At 41.2% G+C, this 22,920-nt stretch overlaps 2 long non-coding RNA genes across 2 annotated transcripts in view; one reads left to right on the top strand and one right to left on the bottom strand.

The window, feature by feature from the left end:
• The window catches only part of LOC145442727 (uncharacterized), a 309,441-nt gene that overhangs the window by 214,641 nt on the left and 71,880 nt on the right, over positions 1-22,920 (bottom strand). The gene's annotated exons all lie outside the window — the stretch shown is intronic.
• LOC145443367 (uncharacterized) lies at positions 11,353-12,641 on the top strand. The gene is made up of 2 exons (XR_013916414.1): positions 11,353-11,838; positions 12,163-12,641. It is a non-coding gene; the product is annotated as an uncharacterized LOC145443367 (long non-coding RNA).

The following is a 22,920-nucleotide window of genomic DNA, read 5'->3' as shown; positions in this document are numbered from 1 at the left end:
AGAGATTCGGCGTCCTAAACATAGAAGATATGCGGAAACTAGAAATCGCCAAGTTTATGTATCAGTTTCACTGCGGTCGTTGCCCCGAATATTTCAATGACTTCTTTACCTCTGAATCAAAAGCGCACAAGTACAACACACGCGCGTCCACGTCGTCCAAATATCATATGATCGACCGAAAAGATCATCGCTCCATCAAATATGCCGGACCTGATGTGTGGAACAGTATCCCGCCGGCCATCCGACAGTCGACGAGCATGTCCACATTCAAGTCGAAATACAAACTATTACTACTAAATAAATACAGTCCATCCTCAAGATTACCGGATCACGACTGACCTATCGATCTCGCTTCCCATGACATGCCGCCCTATTTCTTGTCGCTTTCTTTTCTATACTGTATTCTTTACTTTCATTCAGTGTGCATGCCTCCTTTTTACTACGCCTAGGCCAAGGTGGGTGTCCGATTCCATTGACAAATCCAAGTCGCTTCGACACCTTCCTGTCTATTCATTGTATCGCATTTTTTGTGATGTATTGAACTGATAAAATTGCTAATAAAATGATGATGATGATGATGATTGTCTGGTAAAGGTATATACTTATACAGTGAAAGCAAATTGTGACTTGTAAATGAATATATTTCTCACTATACAGTTATTCAACACATTGCTTACGATTGTTTATGTAGCATTGATTTGATCTTATCCCCATTAGTAGGGTCTCTCAACGTCAATATGAACTTTCTGAGAGCCTCTCTGTGAGCTCTCTCGGTCGGACACTTTGCCAGATCAGCACGCAGGATGGTAAATAGTTTCCTCCGCTGACTGGTTTGTCGACGTCGGCTCCATTTGCATCCTGGTATCGTGCAGTGCGTTGAAGACATGATTTACACCCAACTGAGAATGAAAAAGTGGAAAGTAGCAGCGTAAATAGATGTAGAAAGTTTAAATATGTACAGTACTTTGTATGCGACCACAAAGAATATGGACAGTTCTAAATCACACTCAAGAAAACTTCCACTAAGCTTACTAGGCCTACTACATTTTATATGCTTCAATACAACCTCTCAAGCTTTCTAGGTTCGTTGAAAATAATATGGAAACCAGGCGCGTATCCAGAGCGCGAAAAAGGGGGGGGGGTTTTGAGTGAAATCACCAATTATGACGTCATAATTACGATCACTCGTCTACACGCCAAGGCGAATATTTACGATATATTATAGTTCAATAATTAAAAGAGATTTGCGGTGAGTGGGAGATGTACGAATTCGATACAGACAATGCCTGAAATTTCGTGTTTTTACGTTATGATTGAACGAAATTCGTAAATGCTCACATTTAGTCATGAGCCGACTAACGCCGCCGGTCTCCAAGCGCCTAGTTCCGACCAGAGATGCACGATTTTGTTAGGTTTTGACTATATTATGCGCACAGCCGGTAGTATCGCAGCGGACGAACAAGCGCGGAATAGTGCGGTAGCATACACGAGGGCGATCGCGATCGCCACAGAGAGGTGTGGAGTGTACAGCTGCACACGAATGTGTGCATTTCGATGGCTTTACTAGCCGCACGGTTGAGCGTGTAGTACGCGCGAAGATAATTAGCACTTAATTGCAGGCACGCAAGTCGCTCTATTAATACAGAGTACACACTGGGATAATAACTTGAGCGACAGAGGACCTTGTCAGCCGATATCATTACGTTAACTTTACTAATAGGCCTACTCAATTCTCCCGTTCCGCGGCAACATAGGCCTGTATTTGGACGACAGCAAGCCACCTAACAATCGAGAACGTGGATTGCTAGGCTTGTATTTTGAAATGTCAATCGTAGGGCAATTCTCGCCGATAATCGCGAAGACAATGTGGATTTGAGAACAGCATTGTCGTACCGGTGCCGCCGTGTCTGCGTCTCGCTGATCAATCAACACGCCGTGCAATTCTTAATTAGGATTTCAAGGCGAGCAGGTGTAGCGAATTCGCGGGCGATGTTCATTGCCGACAACTTTGTCTTTGCAATTACGTATCGGCGGTATCGCGTCGGCCAATTAGATTAGATTTTCCTAAAATGCGTCTCTCGTTTTAGCAAGGCGAGAGAGAAATCGAGGGAAGAAAGTTGTGAACGTCAGCATCTGCCACAGCTGAAATGTAGCTGAACAAGCGCAGAATTCGTACGCAATTAGCGAAATATAACGACCTATTTTATCCTTTCGACTAATTCGGCGAATAATTCCAATATTTTGTAGGGGTTTTAGTCCCCTTAAATAACATTAAGACGCCATATTCGCCTTCTCATACGTAAAAATGAATATGTTGAACTAATAAATTAGCAAATATTAGAGGCTATATTTAACATGAATTTTTGGGATTTTGAAAAGGGGGGGTTCCGACCCCCTAAAACCCCCCCCCTGGATACGCCACTGATGGAAACTGTAACTCTCGTTAATATAACTGCCAGGGGAATGAAGCATATAATTTCGGTACTCAGAAATATGATCTCTCACTATACTTTACTCGAATCGCTGAGCTGCCTAGTTGGAAAGTTGACTACGGAGAGATGCAGCACCAGTGGTCACACGTTGATGCATCCTTTCAAATAATTTCTTTGCAAAACTATGTGAAAATAGACGTATCATCAATTTGGTGACGTAGCAAAGTAGACCCCTTAAATCAGTCTCAACTGAATCCTCACCACTTATATCGCACACACGGTGTGCCATTGACTCGTAAAATTGACCACTCAAGATATGGGATCATGGGTTACACTATCAAAGTGGATATTCACAGCCGCTCTGCTAGTTTCCTTTGCAAATTTCAGATATACATGCTGAACATAATACATGTACACTTCAGATGGATATTTTAGTGACCCTGCCTTCCGCTCCATCATAAATAAACAGGGATGATTGCCTAGGTAACTCATCAGAACACACAGTTTTCACAGCAATTAATGGAAAGCGGCAAAATGCTTTCTTCAAAGTATAACCGGCAATGTACTCCAAGGCTTCATTTTCAAAGGCCTTTATCTCTCCACTAATCATTTTGTCTTCTTTTCCTTTGTTCATGGTGGCTATTTTTTTTAAATATATTATATCCAGTAGGGTTGTTCAAAATTTGGAAAATGTTAGAAATTCTGCGTGTCCATCGCTTATTCTTTAGATTATTGTTAAAAAACAATAATGGGCTTGAAAGAAGCTCCCAGGAAAGCCGCTAACATTTGTCTAAATGCGTTTGAAGGTCGTTGTTGAAGAATGGGCGGGCAACCGACAGCAGAGGCGGGCAATCACGAAACCACGGTTCTTGATTGGGTAATCGGCTAAGCTTCACTGATTACTGCAACAGCTGACTCGGATTCGGGAGCTTCGCTTTACTAAATTGAAAGTCTGTTTTGCTGAGGTAGAGTATGTTAGTAGCGGTTGTGGTTCTGTACAAGCGCGTTGTGTGTTGATGAGTCATTAGTAGTACTATAACACGTGTTCTTTGAATGCTTCACAGTCGATAGCAGTAGTTTATGCTTTGGTGCAACAATAGCGCAGTCATGGCAGAGGCAAAACGGCGAAAGATTGCACACATGCCGCAGCGGAGAACAAGATCCAAATCTGAGCAGTACTTGGTCGGATATACTTGCGATTACATCTGTGGCTCGAGATTACCTACTATACGAGAAGTAATGAGTTACTTGCTGCATCTGAAAGAGCATTGTCCTCAGTCAACCCCTACTCATGAACTATGTACTGTGGTGGTGGATGATGCAATGACAGTGTGGAAAATGGCGAGAATTGCGACAATGCAGAAATCACATGTGGTGCGATCACTTCAAAACCTGCACGAAAGATGGCGTGATCTGAAGAAGAATCCGAAACAGGAAAGTGATCCCAAGGGTAAGAGGAAAAAATTCACTGATGATTTGGACAAGCTGTGGGATATTGGGAGTAGAGATGCCATAACAACAATAAAAAATGTCATTTATCCATCACATGAAAGAAAGCTTGAAGACATTGCATTTTATGAAGATCAACGGCAATCTCGCCAGTCAATAATGTTGGGAAGAGACAAAATTCTGGCTAAAGACCTCAAAAAGAAAACAGCAGCCATTGCAGATCAAACTGTTGAAAACGTTTCACACGACTCAAGTTGTGACTATGCTATTTTAGCATCATCGCCATCTTCAAAAGAGGGTGACAGTTTGAGTTCAAGTTCTGACTATGATGCTGATGTTGGACTTGGCACCTCGACCCAATCCATTAAACTGATGGCACCTAAAAATATTATGAAAAATACGCATGTTTCCCAAGCTCTGGATCGATTGCAAGTAACTGACAACGATGCTGATGGGAGCATTTATTAAGGCTTGTGGAGGAGATATAGCCATGTTCTCCCTGTCAAGATCTTCAACGAAGAGAGCCATGGAAACAAATCGCCTGGAAATATCTCAGGACATTTTGGAAAATTTGCCGAAAATAGACCACAGCATGTTGCCATTCATTGGGATGGAAAGCTCACAGAGGATAGATTAGGAAATCGATATGAAGCTTCGTCAATTGTTCTATCTTGTCAACCTCAATACTCGGAAGGAAAACTACTTGGAATTCAGAAGATACAAAATGCGGCAGGTCAGACACAAGCTGAAACTACTTTCGACATAATTAAAAAGTGGGATATACAGTGGGATATACAAGATGCTGTAACAGCTTTGGTTTTTGACACCACAGCAAGCAACAGCGGCTGGAAGAAGGGTGCAGCGAAGATCCTTGAGGACCTTCTAGGAAAGAAGGTTTTTTACCATGCTTGTCGGCACCATGTGTATGAGCTAGTAGTCAAAGACGTCTGGAAATGTTTATTTGGAAAAGCAACAACCGGACCAGAGAACACATGGTTTGCCCACCTTAAGAAGAGCTGGAGCAGTCTTGAGAGAAAACACAATTCAAGACTCTGACTGTTCCTATATGCTTTAAAGAACGAGCAGCAATGACAGTTGAGAACTTCAAGCCACTACTGGCCAGAAAAGATTTCTTCACACGGGATGACTACAAACAATGTGTGACTAATGCTCTTGCTCTTCTCGGTGCAGATGGAGATCATCACAAACCTGGTGCAACACGCCATGCAAGGTGGATGGGCACAATTCTGTATGCTCAGAAGATGTTCATGTGGGCTGATCAGTTACATTACAAATCTGAAGAAGTGGAACTGCTGCATCGCTTCAATTTATTTTTAGTTCTCTTCTATATCCCTGCCTGGGTTGCTTCCAGCATCGGTCGTGATGCAGCCGGTAATGACTTGAGATTCATCCAGGACATGTTGAGTTACAAGGAACATGATGAACAAGTTTCCAAAGCTGCTTCACAAAAGCTTTTGAAGCATGACTGGTATATCGTGGAGGAAACCGCTGTATATGTCTTGTTTTTGCCGAGTAATTAAATAGTATATTCATATTGAAATGAACCCGAATATTTTCGGCTGACACTCGTCAGGGGTAATCGTCAGCAACTAGTAGAGAATTGGAAAGAACATTGTGTATCAACAATCGTATCACAAAATATGACGTCACCAGCATGAAATTTCGAATGAGAGAGCGTTCAATGTACTATTTTTAGGTGATACACGAACTCCTTTTGTTGACAGAGTTTTGGTTGGTGTATTTTGATAAAAGTTGATTCCAAGGCACACAAATGGAATTGTGAACGGCCTCGACCTACGATTCGAAATCGGTCGTCTCGATAATTATTCGCACAAATCGGATTATCCAACAGATGTTTGCCGATGGCAGAATTAATGGCTTTTGATCGATCAGCATCAATCGTTCGCTGGTGAAATACGAAACCTGGATTTGCCGAATCCAGACGTGTTTCTGAGCTCATTTGATATCTCTAGTCTTTTTACGAACGTTCCGCTGCATGAGACTATTGATATTTGTGCCAACGCGCTGTACGGTGGTAAGTTACCGCCACCATCAATCCCGCGTAACGTCTTTGTGGAACTTTTACAAGCGGCAACCTGCTCGGTGGAATTTAGCTTTAACGAGGTCATGTTTCGCCAAATAGACGGCTTAGCCATGGGTAGTCCCCTGGGACCTATTTTGGCCAACATTTTCGTAGGGTATTACGAGGGCGAGCTTCTGTCCGAGCGTGAGTCCGCCAAACCACTATTGTACCGCCGATACGTAGATGACACATTTGTCATTTTCAGGAATGAATCGGAGTGTGACCAGTTTCTCATTCGCTTAAACTCGCTTCACCCGGCCTTGCAATTCGCAATAGAAAAAGAACGCAATAACTCATTATCATTTCTGGACGTATTAGTTGAAAAGCGCAATACAAACAAATTTGAAACGTCTGTTTTCAGAAAACCGACATTCACAGGCCAATACCTTCGCTGGAATTCATTTAGTCCTCGGCGCAGAAAAATTAACCTCATAGGCACACTCGTGCATAGAGCGCTGATGATATGTTCGGGTAACAAACTGAGTTTAGAACTTGACTACATCCGAAAAATCTTACTTGATAACGGTTTCCCTGAACACGTCATCAGCCGCGGCATGGAGAGGAAATTAACGCAATTCAACGCAGAAAAACGAACAGAGCCCACCGCACGAACAATAAAAGATGTTTATATCCATCTACCTTGGATTGGCCCCATTTCCACCCGCTTTGAAAAACAATTGATTTCTGCTGTCGGTAAATGTTACGATACAGTCAAAACCAATGTGATTTTTACAACAACACAACTGCTCCCTTCAACACGCAAAGACGTGCTTCCTGCACTTCAACAAAGTAATGTAGTGTACGAATATAGGTGCCACTGTGATTGTGGCTACGTGGGAAGAACGTCAAGACGTCTGCAGGACCGCATAAACCAACATGTCCCCAGATTTATCAGAACACGTGCGTCACGCGATGTGAAAAGCTCACCCTTAACTCATCCACTCAAGATTGATGCTGATCGATCAAAAGCCATTAATTCTGCCATCGGCAAACATCTGTTGGATAATCCGATTTGTGCGAATAATTATCGAGACGACCGATTTCGAATCGTAGGTCGAGGCCGTTCACAATTCCATTTGTGTGCCTTGGAATCAACTTTTATCAAAATACACCAACCAAAACTCTGTCAACAAAAGGAGTTCGTGTATCACCTAAAAATAGTACACTGAACGCTCTCTCATTCGAAATTTCATGCTGGTGACGTCATATTTTGTGATACGATTGTTGATATACAATGTTCTTTCCAATTCTCTACTAGTTGCTGACGATTACCCCTGACGAGTGTCAGCCGAAAATATTCGGGTTCATTTCAATATGAATATACTATTTAATTGTATATTGAAGTTCTGTACCTCCAAGAAGCTCTTTTTGCCGAGTGAAAGCAATGAAACCCGAGAAAATATGGCAAAGACGCTCCTACAGGTAGAGCGAACTTCAAGTTTCAGGAGAGGCCCGCCCTCGTTGAATGCAACTGTACGCATCAACAAGGACACTACTTTGTCTGATTTTATTGGGCCACAGTCGTGGTACATATTTGATGTTTTTGAATGCTCTGGGGCGTGGCTAGCTCAACCGGTTGATGTTTGGCACTTATCAGATTCCTACACCAGAATGAGCTCCTACATCAGTTCTGTCAATCAGATTCCTACACCAGAATGAGCTCCTACATCAGTTCTGTCAAAGTCGTTAATGATGCCGCAGAACGAGGTGTAAAGCTAAGCACAGACTATGCTGCAATCTTGACTGACAATGAACAACAGAGAGACAGTCTGCTTCAAGCTGTGGAACAGCATAGGAAGACAGTTGGAGACAGCAGGAAGTCAACTCTAATCAAAAGCCTGTAATCTGCAACTTGTGCCTGACAATGCAACGCTGATCTGCAACGTACTTTTTTAATGTCTTTTGTAAATAGTGCTTTTCGCCTTCATTCAATTGTGAATAAAAAGTGTAATATGCGTTTGTTTATGGGTGAGACGTCGACCAGTCATAACAAGTACTACTGAGATGTTGACTCCTGGTGGTAAATTTTTGAGTTTCACTAACTGTCAGTAACTTTTGGAAAGGTAGCAATATGCATGCATCTAGTTTATTCGTATCTCAACTAGCGAGAGCACCTGTGCAATACATAGCACTTTCTACAGGTAGATATTAACTTAGGCGGTTGCGATGTTGTACTATGGACTCTTGGTGACAACATTAACAAAGGTAATATATCATGTCTGTAATGCCACCAACAGAAACGACTGCACAACAGCACGCAAAAATCGTTACCAGCAGTGTTCACAAAGTCGGTCTTTCAGCCAATCATTAGCTTATTATTACCGGCTTCAACCAATCAGGATTAATGGCTTCTCTTTGCCCGCCCACTTCATCGATTCCCCGCCCACTCGCCGACGGCTACTTTCAAACGCATTTAGACAAATGTTAGCGGCTTTCCTGCGAGCTTCTTTCAAGCCCACTATTGTTTTTTAACAATAATCTAAAGAATAAGCGATGGACACGCAGAATTCCAAACATTTTCCAAATTTTGAACAACCCTAATATCCAGCAATATTTTTGGTGCGCGGAATGATGTGTCTTGTACGAAGTACAACTTTGCATGGGGTGCTTCTTTCGGATAATGACGGATTACAGTCGAGGGAGCTGGTGATTTGATGAATTCAATAATTATTTCAGAAATTTTTTCTGTGCCGTATTCACTTAATGTTAGGGTCGAATCAACTTCGCTCAATACAGAGTGTGGGTTCAGGTGAGGATGTCCTACATTATCCGCACAGACATCTAGTTTTGTCTCTTTTGGTAAAGTCTCGTCGTCCATATCCTCATAAAGTAACTCATGAACGAGTTCGTCCGTGAGAAAATCCCAAGAAAAATCATTATAATCAGCAGTAGCATCCATGATGAGGCTATACCAGTATATCTGGAATAATAAACAATACGTATGCAATTGTATTTCTGAGTTGATAGATGATTACGGCTCTGGTAAAATCATCATAAAGATCTTCAGAAGCCGCTACTTGCGTTCTGAATATTCCCCATTTCACGATACCATTTAACAATAAATCCGGTAGTACTATAGTATGAATACTTATATACTTCCTGAAATTGTCATACAACTGTGGAAACGAAATTGAAGTGAATTACAAGTGCTAATAACATCACCATATTTGCATACTAAACTGCTGCACGACGCCCGCCGAAGTGCTCAGCGTAACTGCTTGCCCAAGCGTGACGGCTGGACCTGAGTATCTATCCGTAGGTTAGTAATCTATGTATACCAATGATATATATACAATGATTGGAAACTCCAGTGAGCTCTGCGTTTGAGCGCGTCGCGAGTCATGCTTCACTACAGGTATGAAATCGATGTAAACAAACGGTTCGCCAGCAATCTTTCTTCAGGAACTGGCGTTAACGTAGTGAAAAGTTTTTTATCGAGACCTCTTTTGCACGTGAAATGTGTGCATACTGTACAGGTTTTGGCCAATACCAGTAGCATGGCTTAATATTCAGACGAAACTGATGTACCAGTGTGCCTACGTGATGAACATTGTGATCAGAGGTGGTCTCGCAGCATCAAATTAAGGTGGATACTTCATAGTACGAGCTAGAGTTGGGATCAGGTCACTATCTTCAAGTCATTGCAAATTTTTAATCAAGTCACGAAGTCATTTCTAAATTTTTCAAGTCAATTCAGGCAGGTTCTAAAACTGACTCTGAAGTCAGGCCTTCTGAAGTTGTGAAAGTAGGCAAAACTTACTTGAGGATATCGCAAAAAGCATCACGTTTTTGAAGTAATAATAGTCATTATTCCTTTGTTACGGAGATTCATCTTGTGATCCCAATGCTCATATATACAATTGAATAAAAATAAAAATATTTTTGTTTGATACATATCAGGAGTAATCGTCAGCAGCTTGTAGATACAGTATACAATTGACTAACAGATGGTATACAAAGTAAAGTCAAACTCATTTCTTCATACTACTCGAGTACTTTTCAGACCGTTCATTTTCTGCTTCAACAAGTAGATTTCAATATCCAATTAACTAAGAAACGTCTGCAAAACCTGGTCTTAACCTACTTTTTCAAACTACGGTACTTCATGAGTACAATTTACCATGATATGATGGTATATCTTATAAGTGTATGTGTGCGCAAGAGCGACCCACAATAGGTAGAAAGTTCCTGCCACTGTCCATGTCAGGTTTGATAGACTTGGGCACAGCCAATGATCTATAAATGATTGTTCACAGCATATACTTTGTATGGTCATTAAATTGTAATGTTGTCCATGTCCAGTCCAGTTTGTCAACTCTTACAATCATAGTTGACTTGCAAGATGGTGACTTCGAAGAATGGGACGGAATAGAGACTATCCAACAATCCCCTCCACTCAACAAATCTCCGAACTTACACATCACCATCTATTCCCTCAACGGTCGAGGTGATCATGGAAGAAGTTGATCGAATCCGAGCATCATAACAATGTGTCATCACATGGGTATTATTACAGAAGCAGGATTTTGAACAGCTCAAATACCTCACCTCTTCATGGACTCCTAAATGCTCTGATACTAGTCGTGTCTAAATTTCAATGAGGATACCAACACCATAATATCATTGAGAATTTTATACAGGGTATGGATATTTCATATGGATATACTATAACACTTGAAAACTGCATAAACAACTTTTGTTATCTGTTATCATGTCAGACTTGTTTAGGCTTACCATACGTCCTCTTTTAAGAGGATTTGTCCTCTTTTTTGACTTTTTTGAAAATTTAGGTCAGATTTATGGCAAATTGCGAGTGACATGCCGCAAATTAGCACATGAGTGACGCTCTGGCGGGTATTTCGGAGTGAAAAACGGTGATTTTAGCTCTGAGCGAAAATACGACTTTTTTTTTTAGTTAACCGATCGAACAGTTGGGAAAATTCACAGGTTTTTGATAATTCTTCTCCAGTTTTGCAAGTCTCAAATTTCTCCAAAAAGTGTCCTCTTTTTTGATTTCCGAAATATGGTAAGCCTAGACTTGTTGTCATCTAAATTCAGAATAACAAGAACCCAAATCCTAACCAAGAGAGAGAGAGATGATATTCTTTCTCGCCTGCACCATCGAGATGCTTTGGCGACGGAGTTGCGATACGGCCCCATGAGGTCATCTAGTCTGCGCCCCCGTTTTTTTTTCTCCTCCATGCTATCTGTGATTGCTGAGCGCCTAGCAGGATAGCTGCGGATACCATTTTTCGAGTCTTTGGTATGACCCGGCCGGGGATCGAACCCACGACCTACCGCTCGAGAAGCCGGACGCATAACCATTACACTATCTCGCCAAAATCCTATTCAACGGAAAGCATTGAAGTCAAGTGAATATGTAGCAAAAGGGGATTTTTATGTTTATGCAAATTACAATATCAGATATACCTATGTTTAAGCCATTCGATAAATGTACTGTGTGCATCTATTTTTGTTGTAATTTATGAAACTGTGCTGTGCTATAATGAACAATCGAATAACTGTGCCTAGTAGTTGATAACGTCAATGTTTCTTGTCACGTAACAAAAATATATATTCTCGAATGTTATTTTTTCGAGCTTTCTTATCCTCTCTTAATTACAATAACAGGACAGCAGTTGGATGGTAGAGCAGCGATCTCACATGACGTTGAACATCGGAGGGCATTCAAGCATCAAGTACCATGGCATTTGAACACTAGTATGTTTCAAGCCTCTTTAGAAATCAATTATTCTTTGAAAATTACCATATCGCAAGTGCGGCCAGATTTCCTGATCAGGATAAAAATGATTCCAATAACGGATCAAGACTCAATCTCTTGGTGATAATGAGGTAGTCTGCTCGATGGATTGGCAAAAACGTCATTATCAAATTTATCATTGTTGTTGTTTTCTTGTCTCTTTGATAAGCTTCCCTGCTCACGAATTTCGTTGCTGTTTCTGCGGCATAAGAATATCTCAATTTTGCAGTAGCGGCATATCTTTTTCCAGCTAGTATAAGTGAAGCAATATTATCTGGAATGCAATATGGCTTTAAATGGCAGTTGTAGCTGAACTTGGTTGTCATATTCACAAGGCACACGAAATTATCCATAGGTTGCATTGTAGTGTCCATCTCTTCACCTCTCGTACTCGAATAATATGCATAGTCTTTCAGCAAGACTATTTTTCTCTGCATCAATCGATCCAATGAGTATCAATCCAATCCGGCACCAATCGTCAAAGTATTATTCATTTTGTCTACAATCTTTGGAAATATCTCAATGTCTGCAGCAGAGTGGAACATGACATGTTTGCTTCTCATGGACGGCCTGGCGTGCCGAAATCCCATAAGTTAATGATTTGCACTTTTATTAAGATCCCTGAATCCTTTTCAATTTCCTCGCGGATGTGGGTTGCTTTGCGGCTGTTTCAATACACGAACAATCTTTTCTGGAAAGTTAGAATGGACTAAAATTTATAAAAAATGTTAACGATCCTGTAAAAAATTTATGCATTAGACATTTACAGAATGGGAATTTGTTATGTCACAGTTTTGCCAGTCAACTACAATTGAAATCAAGATATTTATTCAATCCGTCAAGTATTTGCCGCACTGCCGCATATGCAATATATATGAGCAATATGCATGTTCAAGAGAGAGATTTTGCATTGGATGATTGTGGAGTTACATTGCTGGGAAAATAACCTGAGTATTTGAGGCAGCAGCACATACAATGCAAGTTGATGCTCATGCTCAGGTCATAAAGCGTGATGCAAATGACGAAAAGTTATGAAGATTATACATAAAAAACCATAGACGTACACACTATACAATGGGGAAGGTTACAAAATCATTCCCTATAACCTTTCAATGAATAAGACACCATAGAATGTTGCTCGCAAATGCATAAATCATCTATTTTGTACAATCCTTCCAGCTATCAATCTTAACGAGAACTCCATGTTAATTTTCAAGGTTTACAGGCAATTCATGGGGAACACTTCACAACGGGTAGTTCATACCAAAGAAGTGCCAAAACGTTTACCAGGTATATTTTGAATAAATGGGCATTGGTAGACGCTTTCGGACACCCCGGTGTGAAAGATTCAACTATTGAGAGTAGTACGACATATCACGCAAGGTTGATGTGCACAATACCAACTATGGAGTGATTATCCTCAATGTCATTCTAGTGCATTGTTCTGCCGATGGAATATTGTTTAGAACAATGCCGATTCTCATCATTGATGTGGATTGAACGGCCTGACCCGGTAAAAAGTTATATCTGTTAGCATTTTACCAATCAGTACAATGTTAGTTTCCGGTTAGTTCCGATTTTATATTATATTATGAAGGTACAATCGCTATACTGATACTATGGTTGCCAATGAAATCGGCCCTACAATATTACAACATATACTATATAAAACAACTTAGTTGCTCACACAATTATCGTAATCAACCCTTCTCTTTTAAAAAATCAGGTGACATAAATGCTGCCAGAATATTTTAAAATCCTCTTTCAACAATCCTTCTTGGTTCTGCACATCTATATTGACGCTCACCCACAGTATCTATTAATTTTTTTGGCTGTGTCGTACATGCATGGTTGCAACCGATGCTAAAATGCCTCACAGCTAGTCGATACTTTGATAAATGTGCATTGTTAAAAGTTATATTAGATCCTAGTATGCAGCACTGCCTCACTATGCTCAAGAATCCAACAAAAACTAAACCAATTGGGGAAAATCAGTGAATAAGTACGCCAGATAGGTCGATTGCAGCACTCGCCCACAGTCGACATACGCAATTCCGTACCTCTACTCAAGCATATCCCGCGACGGACTGATTTCGCCGGGAATCTATCTTATAGCGTTAAGGGGCGTGGCAGTTTCCAATCATTGTATATATATCATTGTCTATACTCATATACGTACCAGTAAGTGCGGGGACTGGGGACCTCGCCGTTTAAAGCCTGTATGAATATAACGGGGACTTGAGTTCTATGTCGGAAGCATGCTGTTATAATCTTAAATTGTAGATTACTAACCTCGGTATGTTAGTAATCTATTACCAAATAGATTTATTTAATATCCACTTTTTAACTTTGGCTAGCATATCGTGGGGTCGCCTTGTTAATAAGTAATTCGCTGCCGAACGGTAGAATTCAGTCCGATTCGGTAGGCCTATAAAGTCGTTGCGAATTACGATCAGGGCCATGTTTCCAGAATGTTATACATGTATTGCTCCAACTGTATTATCCTCATACGAAGTTAAAACTGAATGCACGCGTGATACTTGACGCAGCGGCCTAAAGCAGACAAACTATAATGTACTGCACGCCTGAAATTTTGTTCTCTTCAGAGCAAATACCACAAACAATTAGGGTATTTCCATTTCCCTGCATGTGAAAGATTATCGCAGCTAAATTACAAATCGTTGCTGACCACACAGCATTATAACCCCTCATTTGATGTCATCTTTTACTGAGATGATCGACTTGGCGATATCACAAATTAGCGCGTTGATTGCGAAACGTTGTGTTGCGTCTGGAATTACGAGAGTTTACGTGAGTTCAAAGCGCTCTTGCGTGAGCTGGCCGTAAAATGTTTTGAAATACCAAATTTTATATTATGCGGTAATCGCATTCGAGAGAGCTCGTTACCGCTGGCGGAGATTCTGATTCACCGCATTGTTTTGTAATGTCCCCCCCCCCCAGAGCTGGTAACGATCCGGTTCAGGAGTATGTGGCTGTATGTTGGGTAACAGATCCAGTGCTTTCCAACCTTTTATGGTCGCAACTCCATCTCCAATTTGAAAATGTTCTGTGGCCCAGATCAAAATTTGACGAGCTGATTACTAAAAGAAGTCAGCACCTTTTCCCAGACTTACTCGCGGGCTATTTCGGAGCCTGATAACGTTCAACCTACTACCGATACAATGCGCCGCACGAAACCACCTGGCAACAGCTATACCTGGCCAATGGCCATACACAAAACCAGTGCCGAAAAGGCACTTCGTCAGTCAACCCCTGAAAAAAGTTAGTCTTGGGCCCCACAGCTAGATGGATGCTCTCACCACTGCTTGAGAGCGCATCCGTTCTACGTAGTGCCGGTAGAGAGGCTACGTAGCCTAATCGCTAGAAGCGTGGAAATTTTCTATAATTCATGACCGAATCCGTCAATAATATTAGTAATTGCGTACATATTTCTATATTTTATTTTATCCTATCAGAATCAGATTCTCTGGTAGACCTGAGTGAGGTGTCGTCTTGGAAAATTTATGACATGTTAGCAAATTAAACATATTCGGGCTGGACTGTTGCAATAATTACTTTGTTGCATATCATTATTTCATGACCTACTGTCTGTTACATAGTGAATAGATATTGAAATCGCCCAAGCGTACTAAGCTAAAAGAAGCACACGATTCCAAATTGCTATTTCTTCACTGGAAAATAACTTTCTCTGTGGGATGGCGTTTTTCCAGTGGCGTACAGATTGCCAATACAGGAAAATTTGGCTCCAGTCATTTAGGTGCCTATGGACAATTTGACATATTTATAACTCGGTTTTTGGTCTACAAAGGGCAGTCATTTTCGGCCAAGGTTTTGTCGATGCCAAATGTTTGGCACACTTTTCGCAGTCCTGTATTAGCCCAAACTTCATTATGCATTGGTGCGTCGTGGCGCGGCAATGGCTGACGCCGAAAATGCCTGATCACTCGATATCCAATTTATTTAGTGACACCAAATCGGACAAAGTGTGAAATTTTGTTTTTAAAAGTTGGATGAAGTTTCAAGTAAAATAATCTTCAGTTTATGTTCATTCACGAAATAACTTTTGGCTCCTTCAAGCTCGGCCCCTATCAATTAGGGGTTGTAGTGTGGCAGTTACTATAGTTACTATACTGCACAAAATGAATGAATGGAAAACGAATAATCGTGCAAACTGCGCATTTTAGCAAGTCAGCTTGTACTATGGTCGCTGACATGTCGTCAAATGACACGGCTTGAACTTCAAGTCAAATGTTTCCAGATCTAATGCTACCTCACGAAGTTCTCAATCAGTTTAAATTTTGATGTTTTATTGATTTTATCAATGGTAAAGCTTTCAATATATTGCACCTTGAAATTAACGTATAAAATTGTAAAATGCCTGCCTGGCGGACCGGCAGGAATGTCGTCGCGGACCGGCACCGGTCCGCGGACCGGTGGTTGAGAACCACTGATGTAGACAACATTGTCAGAGTGAAGCAACACGATGTGTCACCAGCAGTGTACGCACAACTTGAGTGTTGTCAGCAGACATGGGGTGATCGCGATTCGATTACGACGATTACAGCATTTTCAAGTAATCGTAATCGCAATCGATTACATTCGAATGCGATTATATTCGAAAGAATCCCAAAGTAATCGTAATCGACTACTTCCCATATCTAATCGATTTCTTTGTGAAAGAACGATTACTTTTTATTTGTACAAGGACTATGACATAAACCTAACATTCGTGAACAAGGAAGAGATATTATGCCAGGTTCGTGATAGCACAAACGTCTTATCTTCAAATGCCATTGCTCAATATTACGTCAGAAGTAGCCTATTAGCTTTGCTAGTCATTGCGTAAGAACTATCCACAGTAAATAGATATTCGATGTACGCACATTACTGTATTGTGATTGCAAGAACATCCGCCGTGCTGTATATCAAGTTATCAACACGCCCCACACGCCAGGGATAATTAATCACTACTCTGTCTAGTTTAAAATAGTAACTTGTGTATTGATGTTTGGTTATGGGTATGGTTAAACGCAGTTTTACCGCTGCTGCTTGACGAGCAGTAGGCCTATGTATTACGTAGTTTATTAGTACCTACACCGGACAGAGATTTTAAATTTTGTACTCGTCAAATCAAACATTACGGTTTCCACAACAAAGCATTAAAAATCAACAGCTGCTGATATATAGGCTATCATAACCGAGCCGTTATTGCCGTTTCTCGTAACGGCAGCTTGCAGTACATTATCTGAATTAAGTGAAGGCAGAATTTTATGTTCTCTTCATCTTATTCTCATATGACTCTACTTGAAACGGACGCCAATCGTTATTTCAAAATTCTTTACTCAACATGGGTTTATATATCATGTTAGCGTGGGTTTTAGCTTGAATCACGACCAAAACATCAATTCGTCCCCCAGTTTAAAAGTTGGTCGTTTGCACCCATAGGGTAATATTTTCAAGTTGAAGACGGAATTTCCTCAATAATATTGGTAATTGCATTATATTATTATTCATTTTTAATACTCTCTCTGCCCCCGATGGTCAGCTTTACCTGTGGAGCTGGGGGCACGTAATTCATAATTATAACGTCTGGTATCTTGTTATAATTACTTCAGTGTATGTTTTTAATTCATGACCTCCGGTCTGACGTATAATCAAAAGATATTGTTGTGTCCCAAACGTAATAGACTAAAAGAAAAATTTCGTGAGACGCACACACAAATCGCCTTTAATACAAATCGTCTTTAATGCTATGTAGGTGCCCGGGTGGCATTTGCATTGTGGGCTCAGATTGGAAGGACCGGACTCTTAGTCACGCCCACCCAGCGCTACTATTGACAATGGACACATACCCTAAGCTTCGGCCAAGGTCTTTGAGTGCTCACTTCGTGAAGTCGCGTGTTGGTAAAAATGGCATATGTCTTTTCGTGCGTAGTGGCACGGTATTGACTAGAGCCTATATGCCTATTACTAGAAATTAGGGTTGCATTTAAAACAAAAATCAAGGCGAACATGTTTAAAACAAGGCCCTTGTTTAAACCCTGTTTTTCTATGTTTTTTTTTCAAGCCATGACATCACGAATGTGGATTGACATTGACGATTGAAAATTTAGGGTAAATATAGCTCCTTTGACGAAATATCTAACTGTTTAACGAACCGACTATTTTGAGGGGTTTCAACCATCCCACATCGATGTACATCGGCTAAATCGGGTAGTAATTGTCTGTACGGTCAAGGTCATACAACATGTTTTTGGGAAGCATTTACTCAATTATGGCATAATTTTACAACTTAAGAAAAAACCTAACCTATTTGTTTTTTTAAAGCATTTGTTCAAAACACTGTTTAAAACATGTTTTAAACAAAGTGTTTTAAACAACCATTTGTTTTAAATGCAACCCTACTATAAATTATGTATGCGTTTTTTTAGGGGGAAATGTATGTATTTCAAAATCAAGCTTATCTAGAGAGAATTTTCAAGGTAATTAAATCTCTCGAAAATACTCTATAATTGATGTTGGTTTACGAAATACTTTTGAGTACCCTTCGAGCTCGCTCCGCACTCTATTGCAAAATTTGGGGTGCGGCAGTCATGGACCTGGCAAGAATGCAAATCACTGGGTGCGATAAATCGTCCTGCAGAAAAATGGGCATTTGGCATATTATGACGTAACAAGCAAATGACGCAGCTTTTTTAAAGGGAGTTTATTATCACATTAGGCCTTTTCAGCGCAATCCATATATTGTCTTCTAATAGAGCTTCTAAGATGCAAAATGAATGTAATCGTAATCGACTACTTCCTTATTTTGCTGTAATCGTAATCGCGTCATTCAGAAGTAATCGTAATCGCAATCGATTACATTCACGAAGTAATCACCCCATGTCTGATTGTCAGCCGGCAACTGCTGCTGTTGAACGTCCTTGGCAAGTTTCTTAGTAAGGACATGCACTTTCTACCCAAGAATGTAGGAAAGAATCTCTCGTTGTACTACAATCTTATTATTTCGTTCGTTAAAATGTTTTTTTTTCTTCATTTTTCATTGTTTCTAAGCCAGAAATGATTTTCCAGGCCAAACTACTGCATTGGGACAGCCAGTTCCAACCAGAAATGAAGATAAGTGGTACAATTGGTACAATTTTAACATTCTGTGGGAAAACACCTAATTTGCATACGTTAGGTCAAAATTTGGGTTTTTTTAGGTCAAAAAAAGTCAAAATTTGGATTTTTTAGGTCAAAATTTTCCTTTTTCAGGTAAAAAAAGCGCCTTAGTAATTTGATTTCACGATATATACCAACTAGAACATACTTTATAATCAATCCATTATGTGAAGTTTTCGAACATGAATGATTGAGGAGCCGATTACATTGGAGAACAATTTTGCGTTCACACTGTGTTCACCATCTAAAATCTCAATCTTTCTGGATACACAATTGAATCAAACATAAGTACTCTCCGTGGAGTCGGGTTGCCCTTCCCCACTCATATTTGGTATATCGTGCTTTTTAGTGCCGTGACACAGTTTCTGACTGGTGGAAATGAATGAACGACTTGACATAGCCAGACCTCGAGATGTTCGATTATTTTCAAACACAATATAATGAGGATGTTGACATATGCCGTAGCTGCATCCGTCTTCTTATTTATTGTAATAACTGCAGAACAACTTCGGTTTTATTGTTGAATTTGGTAGGGGGTGTTTCAGGGGGGCGCTGATACCTAATCCGTTGTCCAGGTGGGTGCGACAGCTGGAAAATGTTAAGGAAACACTGCAAGGGAAATGGTCAAATTCGCTGTTTAGTTCGGTTCAGCGACGCGCATTCTATAGTAGTAACAGGGATCTTTTGGTATTAGTCAGTTGATAGCAGGACAGAATTGGTTAGGTTTACTGAATTATTTTTGGTCGCCTGTTACAATTGAATTCGAATATATCTGTACGACTATACCGACCAACGAGAACCGGAGTTTTTAAGGATTGTGTTTGTAGAGTCACCACTGGCTGATTGGTTTACTTGATTACTGTCGCGTGTATTTAATAATTGGTCTTTTGTGACGAGTGCTCAGGACTGCTATCTTTCATTACGTCGATCTCGATCGTCGCACGTAGACTTAGCGCATAGAACTATGTTGGTCTCCGAGCGACAGGTCGTAAAGTCGTTATGCCTGGTACAGTAGAAGCCAGAGATGCAAAGATAAGATAGATAGCCCACGGTTTGAACGTCATGCTTACGCTTTCCGCATGTCTACCGAAGGCGTGGCACTTTGAGTAGCGCGGGGACAGAATAATCTGGCCTTGGCAGGTAGTCTACATCGAACAACTTCAGTCGCAAATGTGGATCATGTACAGATTACGCATTACATTAATCGATATTGTACGGGAACGTAGAAGCCTGCAGTCCGCACTAAACTACTGTTAGATTTTCACCATGTTTTCTAGCTCAGAATCCATCCCAAAAAACATCACTTTCTGGTACGAAGTTTCACGTGCACACACAGTTGACGAAACTGAGCTTGATGCAACATCAGTAACTGGTATTTACCGACGAGATGACGACATGCTATTGTATAACTCCACACATACGACCATACAATCGCAAGTAGATATTGAAACATAATAGTAACGGTTATAGTCAGATTATATCTTCATCTGGTGAAGACAGAAGTGTACAATACCGACATGCGGTGCAATGAGATTATATCTTCATCTGGTGAAGACAGAAGTGTACAATACCGACATGCGGTGCAATGAACAAACAGATAGGAGGATGCCGAAACGGCCAGTTGCAGTCTCTGAATCTATTATCCACCTTACCTAGTGATGACAATGTAACAGTATTTTCACGTCTGTCATTCTTTCAGGACTGCAATTCCTTGCTCTTGCTCGCTCCATTCAGCGCTTCCGTCCTTGAATGTCACATACCGGGTTAGGAAGTAGCCGACACTTGGCTAGTCGTCAGAGCGTAATGCTCGCCCTGCTACATTTCTGGTTCCTGCTTCGAGATCCGACACCTATATCCTACATCCGCTCCTTCGTACATGCTATCGTTGATATGACGTCGTGATGACTCCTTACCTGTTACCTGTCGCTGCCTGCCTTACCTGTTACCTGTCGCTGCCTGTTCGTCGCGAGTTAAATCGCAAGTTACCTGTCGCTGCCTGTTAGATCGCAAATAGGGGACAAGCTTAGCGCTGTGAGTACACGTTATCGACACAGAAGTTAGACTATTGGCGATATTGTTCATTGCAAATCTGTGTGTCGGTCGAAAAAAGGACAATAATTATGAAATCTTCGGTGAAGTCAGATTCTGTGGGTCTACCGCGAACAAAGTCAACAAAAAGCATGTGTAGTAGTGAGCATTGGTGAAATCACCGGAAAACTGTTCCAACCATATCGTTAGGATAATTAGCGGTAATGTTTCCAATATCGATGATGATTCGTCCAATATCGGTTATGATTCGTCAACTCCATCTTGTTGCGAATATGCGACTTGACCTTCGTCATCATTCATAGGTCGTACAGCAAGGCGCGGATGTTGCCGAAACGCCTATATTTCCCATGTGCTCCCTCTATTGTTTTACTAGGTATTTGGAACAAACCGATGCCTTCCACCCCGTTATTGTTTTACTAGATATTTGGAACAAACCGATTGCCTTCCACCCAGATGCACTCTGCTCTTCATGTATGCGTCCGAGCAAGCTGAAATCAACACGTAACTTTTTCGTAATATTCTTGAATACCGAAATCAACAGTCCAAAATTGATTTTGTTGGTAAAAAAAAGTAAATACATACGTCAAACAAGTAAATACAGACGCTTAACAGTGCATGAAAATGCGATATGAGAAAAGAGAATAGGGGGAGGACGGAAACAGTTCGTCAGAACATGAAAGAAACGCTGGAAAAAACGAGGCCCCCTTCAAAAATGACACGATATATATTATGTGGTGGTGGGGGCCGACACTCCCACCGATATTACTAAATAATTCAAAAAGCGACGAACTGACGAGGTCCGGAGCATTATTTTACGTCCCTTCCCTTCGCCGAAAGCAAAAGGAAGACGTGAAAGCAAGATGCAATGATACTAAAACTGACATGAGGGGCAGTATAGTTATGTCAGTATAGAGAACGGCTGCCACATCTTTTAGATACTGGCAGAGTCGCTACTTGCCGAGTCGCCACGTGCTGTGTAACAGCAGATTAACCACGTGCTGTGCAAGATGTTTTTCTAATCTGGGTGGCTGTTAGCACGGTGTTCGTAAGGCCTCTCCAATCCACTGTACCGTAGCTTTGTAGCGGTAGTGGTCGCCAGATCTTCTAACATCAAGGTACTAACTAGTCCTTGCGATCCCCGGGGTAAAGCCAGGTGCTTTCACCGCTGGTTCGTTACACCCAGTAGCTTTGAAATTCCGAGCTGTTATTTTCCGAGCATGATATCATGGTTTGCTTCGGGAGTAGGAGCAATCTATCTTGATGCCCCCTCCCCTTCGATCCACAAAAACTGCGTTGACGTCTCTGTCCTTCAGTTGTCGCATGGTGTCCCTTTATGAATGAAACTAGGTGTTACTGATGGTCTGGATAGCGGATACAGGCTGAACAGAACAGTTCCGTTTCCTATATTCATACCAATGCCTGTATCCCCACTCACTGGATTAGCTAAGCATTTAAGGCGCATTCTACCCATGCGCCAGGATGGAGAGAATGCGCAGTGCGCACCCTCCTTTCTTGTCTTGGATCCATCGGTATAAACTGCCCGCCCTATATATTCCGTAAGTACATACTTACCAACTGCGCGGAACCGCTTCTGCCAGCACACTCATGGTGTGCAGGTGCGTAAATCTGTTCGGTAGTATAGCTTGCGTAGTAGAGACTCTTTGTGGTAATACGTGGTCCCACCGATTCCGCATGTAAAATGTCAAACTCGTGATATTTTTGACTCTTCCTACTTCATAAAATGGAGGATGTCATTCAGTCTTTTGGATGTTTCTAAATTCAGGTTGATTCGTTCCATTCCAGTCCGTACATACCTGCAGTGGTTCTCGTGGAAACGCAGAGATTCGGGATTCTCCGACGACCAACCCTCAGTCCAGCATGAAAGACATGCTGACCCGCTCTGTTCGGGAGGCGGAATTCCGCCTTCGCCAACGTGTAGATGC

This window comes from Botryllus schlosseri, chromosome 7 (assembly GCF_051294905.1).
Source record: "Botryllus schlosseri isolate E-star chromosome 7, Bs_hap1, whole genome shotgun sequence".
Classification (NCBI taxonomy): domain Eukaryota; kingdom Metazoa; phylum Chordata; class Ascidiacea; order Stolidobranchia; family Styelidae; genus Botryllus; species Botryllus schlosseri.
This window is presented reverse-complemented; position numbering and strand designations above follow the sequence as displayed.